This window comes from Cibotium barometz, chromosome 55, assembly GCF_041138505.1.
Source record: "Cibotium barometz isolate CiBa-2024 chromosome 55, ASM4113850v1, whole genome shotgun sequence".
NCBI lineage: Eukaryota > Viridiplantae > Streptophyta > Polypodiopsida > Cyatheales > Cibotiaceae > Cibotium > Cibotium barometz.
The window spans coordinates 25,178,249-25,190,969 of record NC_141100.1 but is presented as its reverse complement, the minus strand read 5'-3'; positions in this window follow the sequence as shown (position 1 = coordinate 25,190,969).

Here is a 12,721-nt window from a genome sequence, read left to right as displayed (position 1 = left end):
ACTTCAACTAGATCCAAAAAGTAAGCTAAACTGACCTAAAAATGGTCAAAAATTGACCAAGCTAATCAAGAAAATTCTAGAATCAATTTGTTTGGTTAAAGGCTCACTTTTTCCTATAAAGTAAGCCTCTCCCTTTGTAAATGGTTAATAGTGTTTTATGCATTGTTACTCTACTCCTCCCCAGAGCCAAAAACAATGAATTCGTTGATAATTTATTTGTTTTTTACCATTTTCTCTTCAAAAGAATTGGTGGCCACTCTTGTTGCAAACAAGAGTAGATCCCTCAAACCATCAAGCCAAAGGAAAGCTCACAAAACTCCTAGTAAGTTAGAAATTCTACTTTTTCTTATTCTATTTTATGGTTTTCTAATTTTTGCTTTCTTTAAAATGAAAATGGATGTTATATGCCTTGCTGGAAAGGCTTTCCCCCTTCTCTTCATTATTGAATTTAGCCTTTCTTTATCCTAGATGTGTAATCAAATTAATGGAATTAAACGTTTCATATTGTTTACTCTTAATAAAGTAAAAATTGATTAGATTAGAATGATTTAAATCATCTTGGATAATTTCTAGTAAATTTTAGAGTGAAAATTTTTGAAAAATGTTCAACCATACAAAGGAGGTTATGGTAAAATTTTCCTAAATTTGGTGAAATAAGTTTTATCTTTTTATTATTCAAAAGAGTAATCCCCACCGCTTGTGTATTCTACAAGTGTTATTTTTTATTCTATACATAGAAAAATGCCTATTAGAAATATTTTTATTATAAAAGTGTTATTTTCATTAGAATTGATTTCTATGCATAGAAAGATGCATATTAGGAATATTTTGATTATAATGTCTCTTTCACCTTGTAATCGCATGCATGCCAAACAGGGTTTTCAAACAGTGGGTCTCGTCCAAGGCTATTTTGTTTTCCTTGTTTGTCTACGCAAACATCATTTACAGTTTCATCTATGGAAGCAGAATTTAAAAGAGGGTAACAAGCATATACCTCTGCTATCTGGTCTCTGCGGACCGCTGTGCATAGCTCCATGGAGGAAATAAGTGGTGTGGCGGGGACAGTATGGTCGCCCTACAGGGTAATGACTCTACCTCCATGCTCAAAACGTAGCGTATTATGTAGGTAATTCTGAGCTAGACTAGGGCCCAAGCCATACAGCCACTCCCTGCCTAGATATATGTTTGCTTTGGCTAAGTGCATGACCTGAAAGTCAAGCGGAGCCTCCTAGTCTTGCATAGATAATGGGGCCCCCAATACTATGGTATTCCATACCGTTTTGTCATATCCGTTGGCTAGGGCAATAATATACTCATGATCGCTCCGGGTCTCATTCAACCCCAACTTCTTGACTAACCAGTAGTTCAAGAAGTTGTGGCTAGCTCCATCATCAATAAAAACTATGACTCTACGGCCACCTATGGTGCCATACATGCGCACCATGTCATGCGGACCTACAGTAGGCTGCCACATCACTGGTGTCACGCGTGATGCTCATCACAATGACACACTATCACCTCTCTGAACTCTGCGGAACTGAGAGGGAGTCTCTGCACTATATGCAACTGCCTAGAGGATTTACCATCTCTTTTGGGCTCGTTGCCACTCGTGCTGGCTTTAGGCTTTGCACACTCAGCCTTCGTTGAAAAGATGCAGGGGGGGAAGAGAGCTGGAGCTCTTGCAAGCACACACACACACACTCACAAAACCCTAATAGAGAACACACAAGGTGAGAGACTGAAAATCTTCTTCTTCTTCACTCAACACTCAACACACCATATACAAGAATAAGAGTACTCATAATATGAAAGGTACTCAACCAATATATACACGGGTTCTCTATAGTGTGAACCTGACTAAATGAGCTGGCGCTATAACTATGCCAGTCTCTAGAATGGCTGTCACATAGCCTGTCATCCCACTAGCTGCATATCACCCAAGATCTCACCAACAATGCCAGTGGTGTAAGTGTGGGGCCTATCCCTGTGAGATCCCTGTCCCCACCGCGCAACGGATTCGGGGTACTAGCAGCGGAAGTAGCACATCGTGCGTGGGTAGGGTCTCACACTCGGGGCCTCACCCACGGATATCCGGACAAGAGACTAATCCGTCGGTTTGTCCAAAACCGAAACCGGAAAAACTTCCTTTACCCAGAAAGCATGGGCGATTCCACCAGGATAACTCTTTACTCTAACGTAGTCAAGATCATTACGGATCAACTGATCTGACTACACCTTTAACCGTACTTGGTCAAATCAAGGAAGAAACTTGCACTTGGATCATTGGGATCAACGCTTTTTTCCCCATCAAGAGGCACAGCCGTTGATTCCTATCCATAGAACAATTTCTATCCGGGATTTACTTCATCTATCGTAATAATAGAAATTAAATCTCGATTTACGGATCCATCAGTCCAGCCTAACCCCATCCACCAGTCCCATGGGTTAGCCAACCGCCCAACCACTGTAGTGATGGGATCCAATTAAGAATTTGGTTAGGTTTTGTCCCGGGTACCAGGGAAAAGAGTTCCAAGGCCCCCTAGCCGGAAGTTCATGCAAACATAAAACTAGTCACACCACTTACACACCCAATATGAAATTGCCTTTTCCTTAGCATCAACTAGCTTTAAAACAATCCTTTAATAAAACCATTATGTCACTGATGACAATCCTCAAAGTCTCTGGTTGAATCCTTATTTCCAGTCATTCATTCATTGGTATACTTATGGCATCATTGGCAACCAGAACGCTCACCACCTGTTCGCTCAGGGGCCTTTTCCATAGTTCCTAGCTCATAGTAACCGGCAATATATTCATATAATAGAATGGAATCTCCGTGGAAGATCAGCTAGATCAACCCACAGATCCATATAAAAGAGCCATGGACTCATCCGTTGAGGACCAGCAAGGTCAATCAACCAGATCCATGCCCGGTTTCAGAAAACAACTCTTACTCCTTGTTCCAATATCTTCCACGACGCACGTGTGGGTATCTTCGGTGACCCAGAGCCCGAGCACCGTATGGTCAGCACCCTCTAGGATCCTTCGTCGCAGGTGACCTAGCGCTTCACTCATAGGCCGCTTCCTTGGTCCCTCATCCACCGTACCGAAAGCTCACCATTTAAATCGAACCGAGGCTGGTCAAGACCTCGATCGACCTTGCTACGCGAGACGTCCTCCATTGACTCTCCATCAGCAGTTGCAACTTTATCAGTTTGGTCTTCATGACCTTAATCCTCAAGACGGTCAAAATGCTTCTCCATCATTCTTGACATAAAACAGTCATTTACAAAAAGTCACAAAATACAGTTTCTATAACGAACTCTTGTCTTTCCATATTATCCACTCTCGGACCACATTACTTATTCCACATTCCATTCAATGTGTACTCGTTCTCATCCATTCACTCATATAGACTACACATTATCTCACATACACCTTCATATTCATTATTCTACATACATATCCATGTTCATACGTCCACATCATACATCCAATTTCACATTCATACATACGCATCTACATGCATACATCCACATCCACATTCGTACATCCATACCTCCAGGCTCCATTTCCACATCCACACATCCACATTCATATTCATACATCCACATTCACATGCATACATCCATTTTCACATCCTCATTCATACACCACATTCACATACATACATCCACATCCGTATCTACATCCATACATCCACATCCACCTCTTCATTCACATTCACATCCATACATCCACATCTACATACATACATCCACATCTACATACATACATCCATACATCCACATCTACATACATCCATTTTCACATCCTCATTCATACATACACATCCACATACATACATACACATCCGTATCTACATCCATACATCCTCATCCACATCCATATTCACATTCATACATATACATCTACATGTATACATCCACATCACATTCATACAACCATATTACATCCATTCTCATCCTAACACATCCCATATACATCTTAACACATCCTAACTCATCTTAACACATTCTATCACATCTTTTCACATCTCATACACCTCTTATCACATCCTATCACTTTCCATACGCATCTTATCAAATCTTATCACATCTCATACACCTCTTATCACATCCTATCACATTTCATATCTTTTTTAAGAGAATTCTTATATTTGATATAAGATTTCTCTACACATTTATTTATGCATAAATTTCATTTAAGGAGACTAACACTTTTGAAATTAAAATCAATCTTTTATGCATCTTCTTATGCATAAATTCAATTTGGTAGGAATTACACTTTTAGAATAAAAGAATTTCTCTTATGCATCTAAGTTATGCATAAAATCCATTTATGATGAAAATCACACTTTTAGTATAAGAAGAATATCTATTTTTTGCATACCTCTATGCATGAAATCCAATATGATAAAAGTAACACTCTTACAATAAAATAATCAACTTTTATGCATACCTCTATGCATGAAATTCAATTATGATAAAAGTCACACTTTTATAATAAAATAATCAACTTTTATGCATACCTCTATGCATGAAATTCAATATAATAAAAGACACACTTTTATAATAAAATAATCAATTTTTATGCATACCTTTATGCATGAAATTCAAATATGATACAAGACACATTTTTATAATAAAATAATCAACTTTTATGCATGAAATTCAAATATGATAAAAGTCACACTTTTGATATAAAAATTTATCCATTATGCATACTTCTATGCATGAAATAAAAATGATAAAAATAACACTTTTGATATAAAAATTTATCCTTTATGCATACTTCTATGCATGAAAATAAAAATTGATGAAAATAACACTTTTGATATAAAAATTTATCCATTATGCATACTTCTATGCATAAAAATAAAAATGGTAAAAGTAACACTTTTGATATAAAAACTTATCCTTTATGCATAATATAAAAATTCAATTTCTCCATGATTATAATGAATTTCTTTCAATTAATCTAGGATGATAATTCCTAGAATATGGTAGGAAGTCCTCTTTTTATGCTTTGAATGAAATTATTTTATGCATAATTTTTATAAAAATTTTGCCATAGCTCCGCTGCTATGACTGATAAATCTCAATTTTTCTAAGAGATAAAGCTTATCATTAAGGAAATAATTAAATGATCTCTAATTGGATCATTAATCCAAAATGGATTGAATCATCAATATACATAAACTAAAAGCATAGAAAAAAGCCATTAATTTGGCCTCAAGCATAGCTTAATCTTGGGTTAAGGAAAAGCTTTATGAAAAGCTTCATTTGGATTGAGAATGGGTCATGAGTATGACCATTTCTTGAGTGAGAGAGAGAAATTACATAAAAACCATTAGAATTTAAACATAAATAGAAATTTATGTAATTCTTTACTATCATTAATTACTTAACTTCAATAGCATTCATCAAATTATGTAACTCTTCACTACTATTCACCAATTAACTTCAATAGCATTTAAAAAACCATACCAATTAAGCTTCTCAAGCTTGAGAGGGGTTGAGAAGAGAGAAACATTGAGAAATTATAGGAAAGATCAATATTCACTAATTACCTTACAAATTGCTTGATTCTTTGTTCACGGTAGAGGCCCCAACCAATCAATTGGTTAAGTATGTTGATGGAGCCACCAATGGGGATTGAAGAAAGAGGGAAGCTCCAAAAACTAGTAAATTATTAATGAATTCACAGTTCTTGGCTTAGGTGGAGTAGAGTAACGATGCATAAACACTATATATTGTTTTTCAACAAGGGGAGGCTTCTATTTATAGGAAAAATTGAGCTCCTAACCAAACAAACTGATTCTAGAATTTTCCAACTCAGTTTGGTCAATTTTTGACCATTTTTAGGTCAGTTGAGCTAACTTTTTGTAACTAGACTTGAATTAGGAGAGAGGAGAGATGAAATATCTCAATTTTTATGAGTTTAAAACTCATTCAAGCATGTGAAATATGCACCTCCTTTAAAGAACTCCCCTTCCTTACATAGTGTCAATATGAAATCATTATACCCAAAATATCTCATATTTTTAATATTGCTCATAGTTTTTTACTAATAAACCTTGTACATTTTCAACTCTTCATCTTATGTGAAATATGCACCTCCTTTAAAGAACTCCCCTTCCTTACATAGTGTCAATATGAAATCATTATACCCAAAATATCTCATATTTTTAATATTGCTCATAGTTTTTTACTAATAAACCTTGTACATTTTCAACTCTTCATCTTATGTGAAATATGCACCTCCTTTAAAGAAATCCCCTTCCTTACATAGTGTCAATATGAAATCATTATATTCAAAATATCTCATATTTTTAATATTGCTCATAGTTTTTTTACTAATAAACCTTGTACATTTTCAACTCTTCATCTTATGTGAGCATTTACTCATTTTTGGGTATCTTCTTTTACAAAATTGGATTTATCTCCTCCCTACACATGGATTGATGCTATTGGCCCATAGGAACCTTAATTTAACCATAATCTAAAAATTTCTGAAAATCTAGACCCTTAGGCTAAGGTCCTTTATACCCATTTCCAATTAATTCCAATTGCACATTGGAAAGTTCTTTTTGAATTTCTGTTTCAGGGAAACTTATTTTAATAAGATGAGATAATTTTCTATCCAAAAATATTAAAAATCTGAATATTCTCTCTCTAGAATATTTTCTCTCTCTAGGTTAAAACAGTTAGAAACAAGTCTTTTATATTTCTGAAGAGGGATTGATTACAAGGGAAGATGCTGGACATTTTGAGAGGCTGGGGAGGAATCTTACATTCTCTCCCACTTGAAAAATGAGAGATGTCCTCATCTCGCAAACTGGGGGTAATTTCGCAAGATGCACAAGTATGAGACTGAGAGAAATTTTTTAATTAAGATTAATCACGAAATAAAAAAGTCTCAAAGAGAGTAAGGGTCAAGACAAGAACAAGATTTAAACTTTATTCATTCTTGGAACATATACAGTAAAGATAGAAGAACTCTTTACACTTCCATAAGCCCGTCCATCATATGATCACAAAAGCAGCACTCACAAGCTGCGCACGTATAAGGTAACTCATCTATGGAAATGATTCTGATGGTTATTGCCGCGCCTATCTCAGTGGTATGAGGTGTTCTAACAAAAGGACCTCTGAGAGACAAACCAAAAACCGGGTAAAGGTATATCTTCTGATGAGGAAGAAAACACGCCAGTAAGAAGACCCGCTCAGAAAACCCAAGATGTCTTGATCTCATGACGCAGTAGTATCGGGGACCCAAACCCAAGGCTTCGATAACCATGGCCAAGCGGACATTGTTACGAAAGTGCTGCTGACCCCAAGGTGTTACCCTAGTTATGTCTTGATAGGTCCGCCATTTGGTCTGAGCTACAGACGTTCCCAAGTGAGGAAAAAGTGAGCGCTCATACTGTTCTATAAAATCCTTCTTCAGAGACTCGCTTGCGTCTTGAAGGTGAGAAATCATCACGGATAAAACTAATTCCTGTTGCCAAGCCATGAAGGAGATTAAGAAGAAGGGAGATCGATGGAAGTAAGATTACTGTGAGCGATAAGTAAAAGTTACGACTTATATAAAGGAAGGAGTTAGCGTAACCTAGAAGCCAACGGTATCTTGCCACTGAAGTTTTACCGTCTTTCCAAGATTTGGGTTTGGCACAAATTTCTATAGAAGGCATTAAGAACTTTGAGATGAGGAGATAAAAGAAGTTCGTAGGCTAAGTCACCTACTTTCTTTGATCCACAATAGCTGGGGGATAACTACTTATACTCCCCTAGAGATAAAGAAATTCTTTTGGTCCGTAATCAAATGAAGACTATAACTGCTTCTTTGAATTCTCTGACTGTCCTCTTCTTATCTATATATTGTCTCTGTCGATCCTGGGCAGCGTTTATATCTTTATGAATTGCCTGCATCTGTTGCTCTAAGTCGCCAAGCATTTGACTGGTCATCTCGACCCTAATCAATGGGTTGGACCTAGTTTAAGCAATCTTGTCCGAGAGACGGACCCTGATTAGATTGGTATGAAGGAATTGGTCTCTAAATTTGGGTTCTAGACTTCCTTGTGTCCTTTTCATGGTAGGAGTCGGGCAGTCTTTTAACTGATGACCAAAACCTTGGCATCCAAAACACCGGTTCTCACTTCTGAACTCATTGTTCTGAATTCTTAAAACAGGTGGGCTCCTGATAAGGTATTCTGGGGAAAGTGTCTTCCCTTTATAAACAAAATCTTTCTTTTATTTTAGAGAGGGAATAATTTTAAGATCAAAAAGGGAGATTCTTATTCCTGTATACCTCGAAGGTTGGGGGAGGAATCTTACAAACTTCTACCCCACTTAAAAAGGTGCGAGATGTCCTCATCTCGCAAAGTAGAGGACAACTCTTTTTCTTAAGATCCAATTTATTCTGGGTTCCTTAAATTCTGGTCAACCCAACAGAATATTGGGATAAATATTCCTTATATAGAACTCATCATTAAATAATAATTCATTTAGATCATATCATTCCTACGATAATGGTCCATTAGACCGAAAAATTTCCTTCTGAACATTCCTCCACGGGAATTTCAGTTAAGTTATCAATTTGTCATCCCTTAACTTGATCTACCGTGACAAGTGTTAAACAGTAGCAAGTTGACAGCACAATCCACTAATCTCATAGTGATTTGATGAAATCATTATCATCATTCTAGTTATGAGTATCATCACAGAGACTCGTCCCATTCATCCTCATTGTGGTTTCGCTCAGGTTATAATATTCCAACTAAATTTTAAAAATCATCATTTTTCAATCAAAATCCAAATCAATTCATCAATTCTCAAACATAATTAAAAATCATATCAACCACATTCGAAATCATCATCTGGATAGCATTAACGCTTATAATTTCAAGTCTTAGATTTACTCGTATATACTGTCAGTAAAGAGCTGCAGTTATACTCTCGGTATATATGGGTAGTCATGATACTTGGAACTATAAGATAGATACCATCATGTCTAGGCCTCAAGCAAGTCAGGGTTCCATACAATTGCGGTACTTCCATCTGAAAACCCAATTACTAAATTACGAATTTTTCAATTTGAATATCAAATTGTATGAATTATATCACACAATTACAACCTTTTTGTGTTTCTTGATAAATTTTTGACATATTTGGCTTCTCAGTTGATCTTTATTAGCCAATTGCTCTGATGATTGTATCCTGTGATGTCAAAATACTCTTCCATGGCTTCCACCCATTTCTCCACAGCCTCACCCAGGTTCTCCCCTTCTCCTTTGAAGGGTCCTCGCTGAGACCTATGAAGAGCCTTGCGAACATCAAGGTCAAGCTCGTCATCTTCAGAGACAGGGTCTGGCTGACGACCACGGTTTCCTCGTCTCATGATTCTGCCAAAATTTATATATTATTAAATTTTTATTTTGATATTATTCACGAGATCCTAAGACTTAAGAGTTCGGAAAACAATTTCTTACACAAGACAAGATCTTAATGGAGATCTATGACATATGTCCGATAACAGATTTTTTTTCTCTTTATCAGCAGCAGATTGTTCGCCATAAACAATCATTTATCCAACATGAATTTTTTAACCGGAAAACGTTTCTTTATTTATATAAAAGTTGCAATATGTACATAGAGCAACTCGGCTCTGAGTTCAAAATCTCCTCGAAAGACATATAAGAGGACCGTACACTGGGCCATAGTCATGCCCTGTTACGTAAGTTCTCTAACTGCGAAGGGAGCTATTATTTTCTCCTTAGGGATAAATCGACTAAGGAGTCTATAAACTCGGCAAGCAAGTCTGAAATTTTGAGGCATTGAAAGATATAGAATCACACCACACGTCATTTTCAGCTTTATCAAAATCATGGCCAATGAGAGGTTCTGCCTCAGCATTGCACGCCGGTTGTAAGAGGCGTGGATATATAGCCCTACAAACCACTTATGCTATTGTCTCTCCACTGGGTTAGGAAAATATAATTCCTCGAAATGGCGTGCGAGTCTTGCTCGGCTTGTTCGTGTTGAAGCGGAAGAGATGAGATGCTCGAAGGCAAATGCAATCATAACTTGAGACTGGGTGAGGTCGGGAATACCAGATAAATGGAGAACTTCCATCTATAAAAACAATTTCTTTGATTAAAATTTCTTCATTAAAGAAGCTTACGGAATGAAAATACATTATGAAAATGTTGTTTCTGAATTCTTATTACCAATTTCAGATAAGAATTTAATTATCTTTATTAGCTTTCAAAACCTGCTCTGATACCAACTGTGAGATCCATGTCCCCACCGCGCAACGGATTCGGGGTACTAGCAGCGGAAGTAGCACATCGTGCGTGGGTAGGGTCTCACACTCGGGACCTCACCCACGGATATCCGGACAAGAGACTAATCCGTCGGTTTGTCCAAAACCGAAACCGGAAAAACTTCCTTTACCCGGAAAGCATGGGCGATTCCACCAGGATAACTCTTTACTCTAACGTAGTCAAGATCATTACGGATCAACTGATCTGACTGCACCTTTAACGGTACTTGGTCAAATCAAGGAAGAAACTTGCACTTGGATCATTGGGATCAATGCTTTTTTTCCCATCAAGAGGCACAGCCGTTGATTCCTATCCATAGAACAATTTCTATCCGGGATTTACTTCATCTATCGTAATAATAGAAATTAAATCTCGATTTACGGATCCATCAGTCCAGCCTAACCCCATCCAGTCCCATGGGTTAGCCAACCGCCCAACCACTGTAGTGATGGGATCCAATTAAGAATTTGGTTAGGTTTTGTCCCGGGTACCAGGGAAAAGAGTTCCAAGGTCCCCTAGCCGGAAGTTCATGCAAACATAAAACTAGTCACACCACTTACACACCCAATATGAAATTGCCTTTTCCTTAGCATCAACTAGCTTTAAAACAATCCTTTAATAAAACCATTATGTCATTGATGACAATCCTCAAAGTCTCTGGTTGAATCCTTATTTCCAGTCATTCATTCATTGGTATACTTTTGGCATCATTGGCAACCAGAACGCTCACCACCTGTTTGCTCAGGGGCCTTTTCCATAGTTCCTAGCTCATAGTAACCGGCAATATATTCATATAATAGAATGGAGTCTCCATGGAAGATCAGCTAGATCAACCCACAGATCCATATAAAAGAGCCATGGACTCATCCGTTGAGGACCAGCAAGGTCAATCAACCAGATCCATGCCCGGTTTCAGAAAACAACTCTTACTCCTTGTTCCAATATCTTCCACGACGCACGTGTGGGTATCTTTGGCGACCCAGAGCCCGAGCACCGTATGGTCAGCACCCTCTAGGATCCTTCGCAGGTGACCTAGCGCTTCACTCATAGGCCGCTTCCTTGGTCCCTCATCCACCGTACCGGAAGCTCACCATTTAAATCGAACCGAGGCTGGTCAAGACCTCGATCGACCTTGCTACGCGAGACGTCCTCCATTGGCTCTCCGTCAGCAGTTGCAACTTTATCAGTTCGGTCTTCATGACCTTAATCCTCAAGACGGTCAAAATGCTTCTCCAGCATTCTTGACATAAAACAGTCATTTACAAACAGTCACAAAATACAGTTTCTATAACAAACTCTTGTCTTTCCATATTATCCACTCTCGGACCACATTACTTATTCCACATTCCATACTCGTTCTCATCCATTCACTCATATAGACTACACATTATCTCACATACACCTTCATATTCATTATTCTACATACATATCCATGTTCATACGTCCACATCATACATCCAATTTCACATTCATACATACGCATCTACATGCATACATCCACATCCACATTCATACATGCATACCTCCAGGCTCCATTTCCACATCCACACATCCACATTCATATTCATACATCCACATTCACATGCATACATCCATTTTCACATCCTCATTCATACATCCACATTCACATACATACATCCACATCCGTATCTACATCCATACATCCACATCCACCTCTTCATTCACATTCACATCCATACATCCACATCTACATACATACATCCACATCTACATACATACATCCATACATCCACATCTACATACATCCATTTTCACATCCTGATTCATACATACACATCCACATACATACATACACATCCGTATCTACATCCATACATCCTCATCCACATCCATATTCACATTCATACATATACATCTACATGTATACATCCACATCACATTCATACAACCATATTACATCCATTCTCGTCCTAACACATCCCATATACATCTTAACACATCCTAACTCATCTTAACACATTCTATCACATCTTATACACATCTTTTCACATCTCATACACCTCTTATCACATCCTATCACTTTCCATACGCATCTTATCAAATCTTATCACATCTCATACACCTCTTATCACATCCTATCACATTTCATATCTTTTTTAAGAGAATTCTTATATTTGATATAAGATTTCTCTACACATTTATTTATGCATAAATTCCATTTAAGAAGACTAACACTTTCGAAATTAAAATCAATCTTTTATGCATAAATTCAATTTGGTAGGAATTACACTTTTAGAATAAAAGAATTTCTCTTATGCATCTAAGTTATGCATAAAATCCATTTATGATGAAAATCACACTTTTAGTATAAAAAGAATATCTATTTTTTGCATACCTCTATGCATGAAATCCAATATGATAAAAGTAACACTC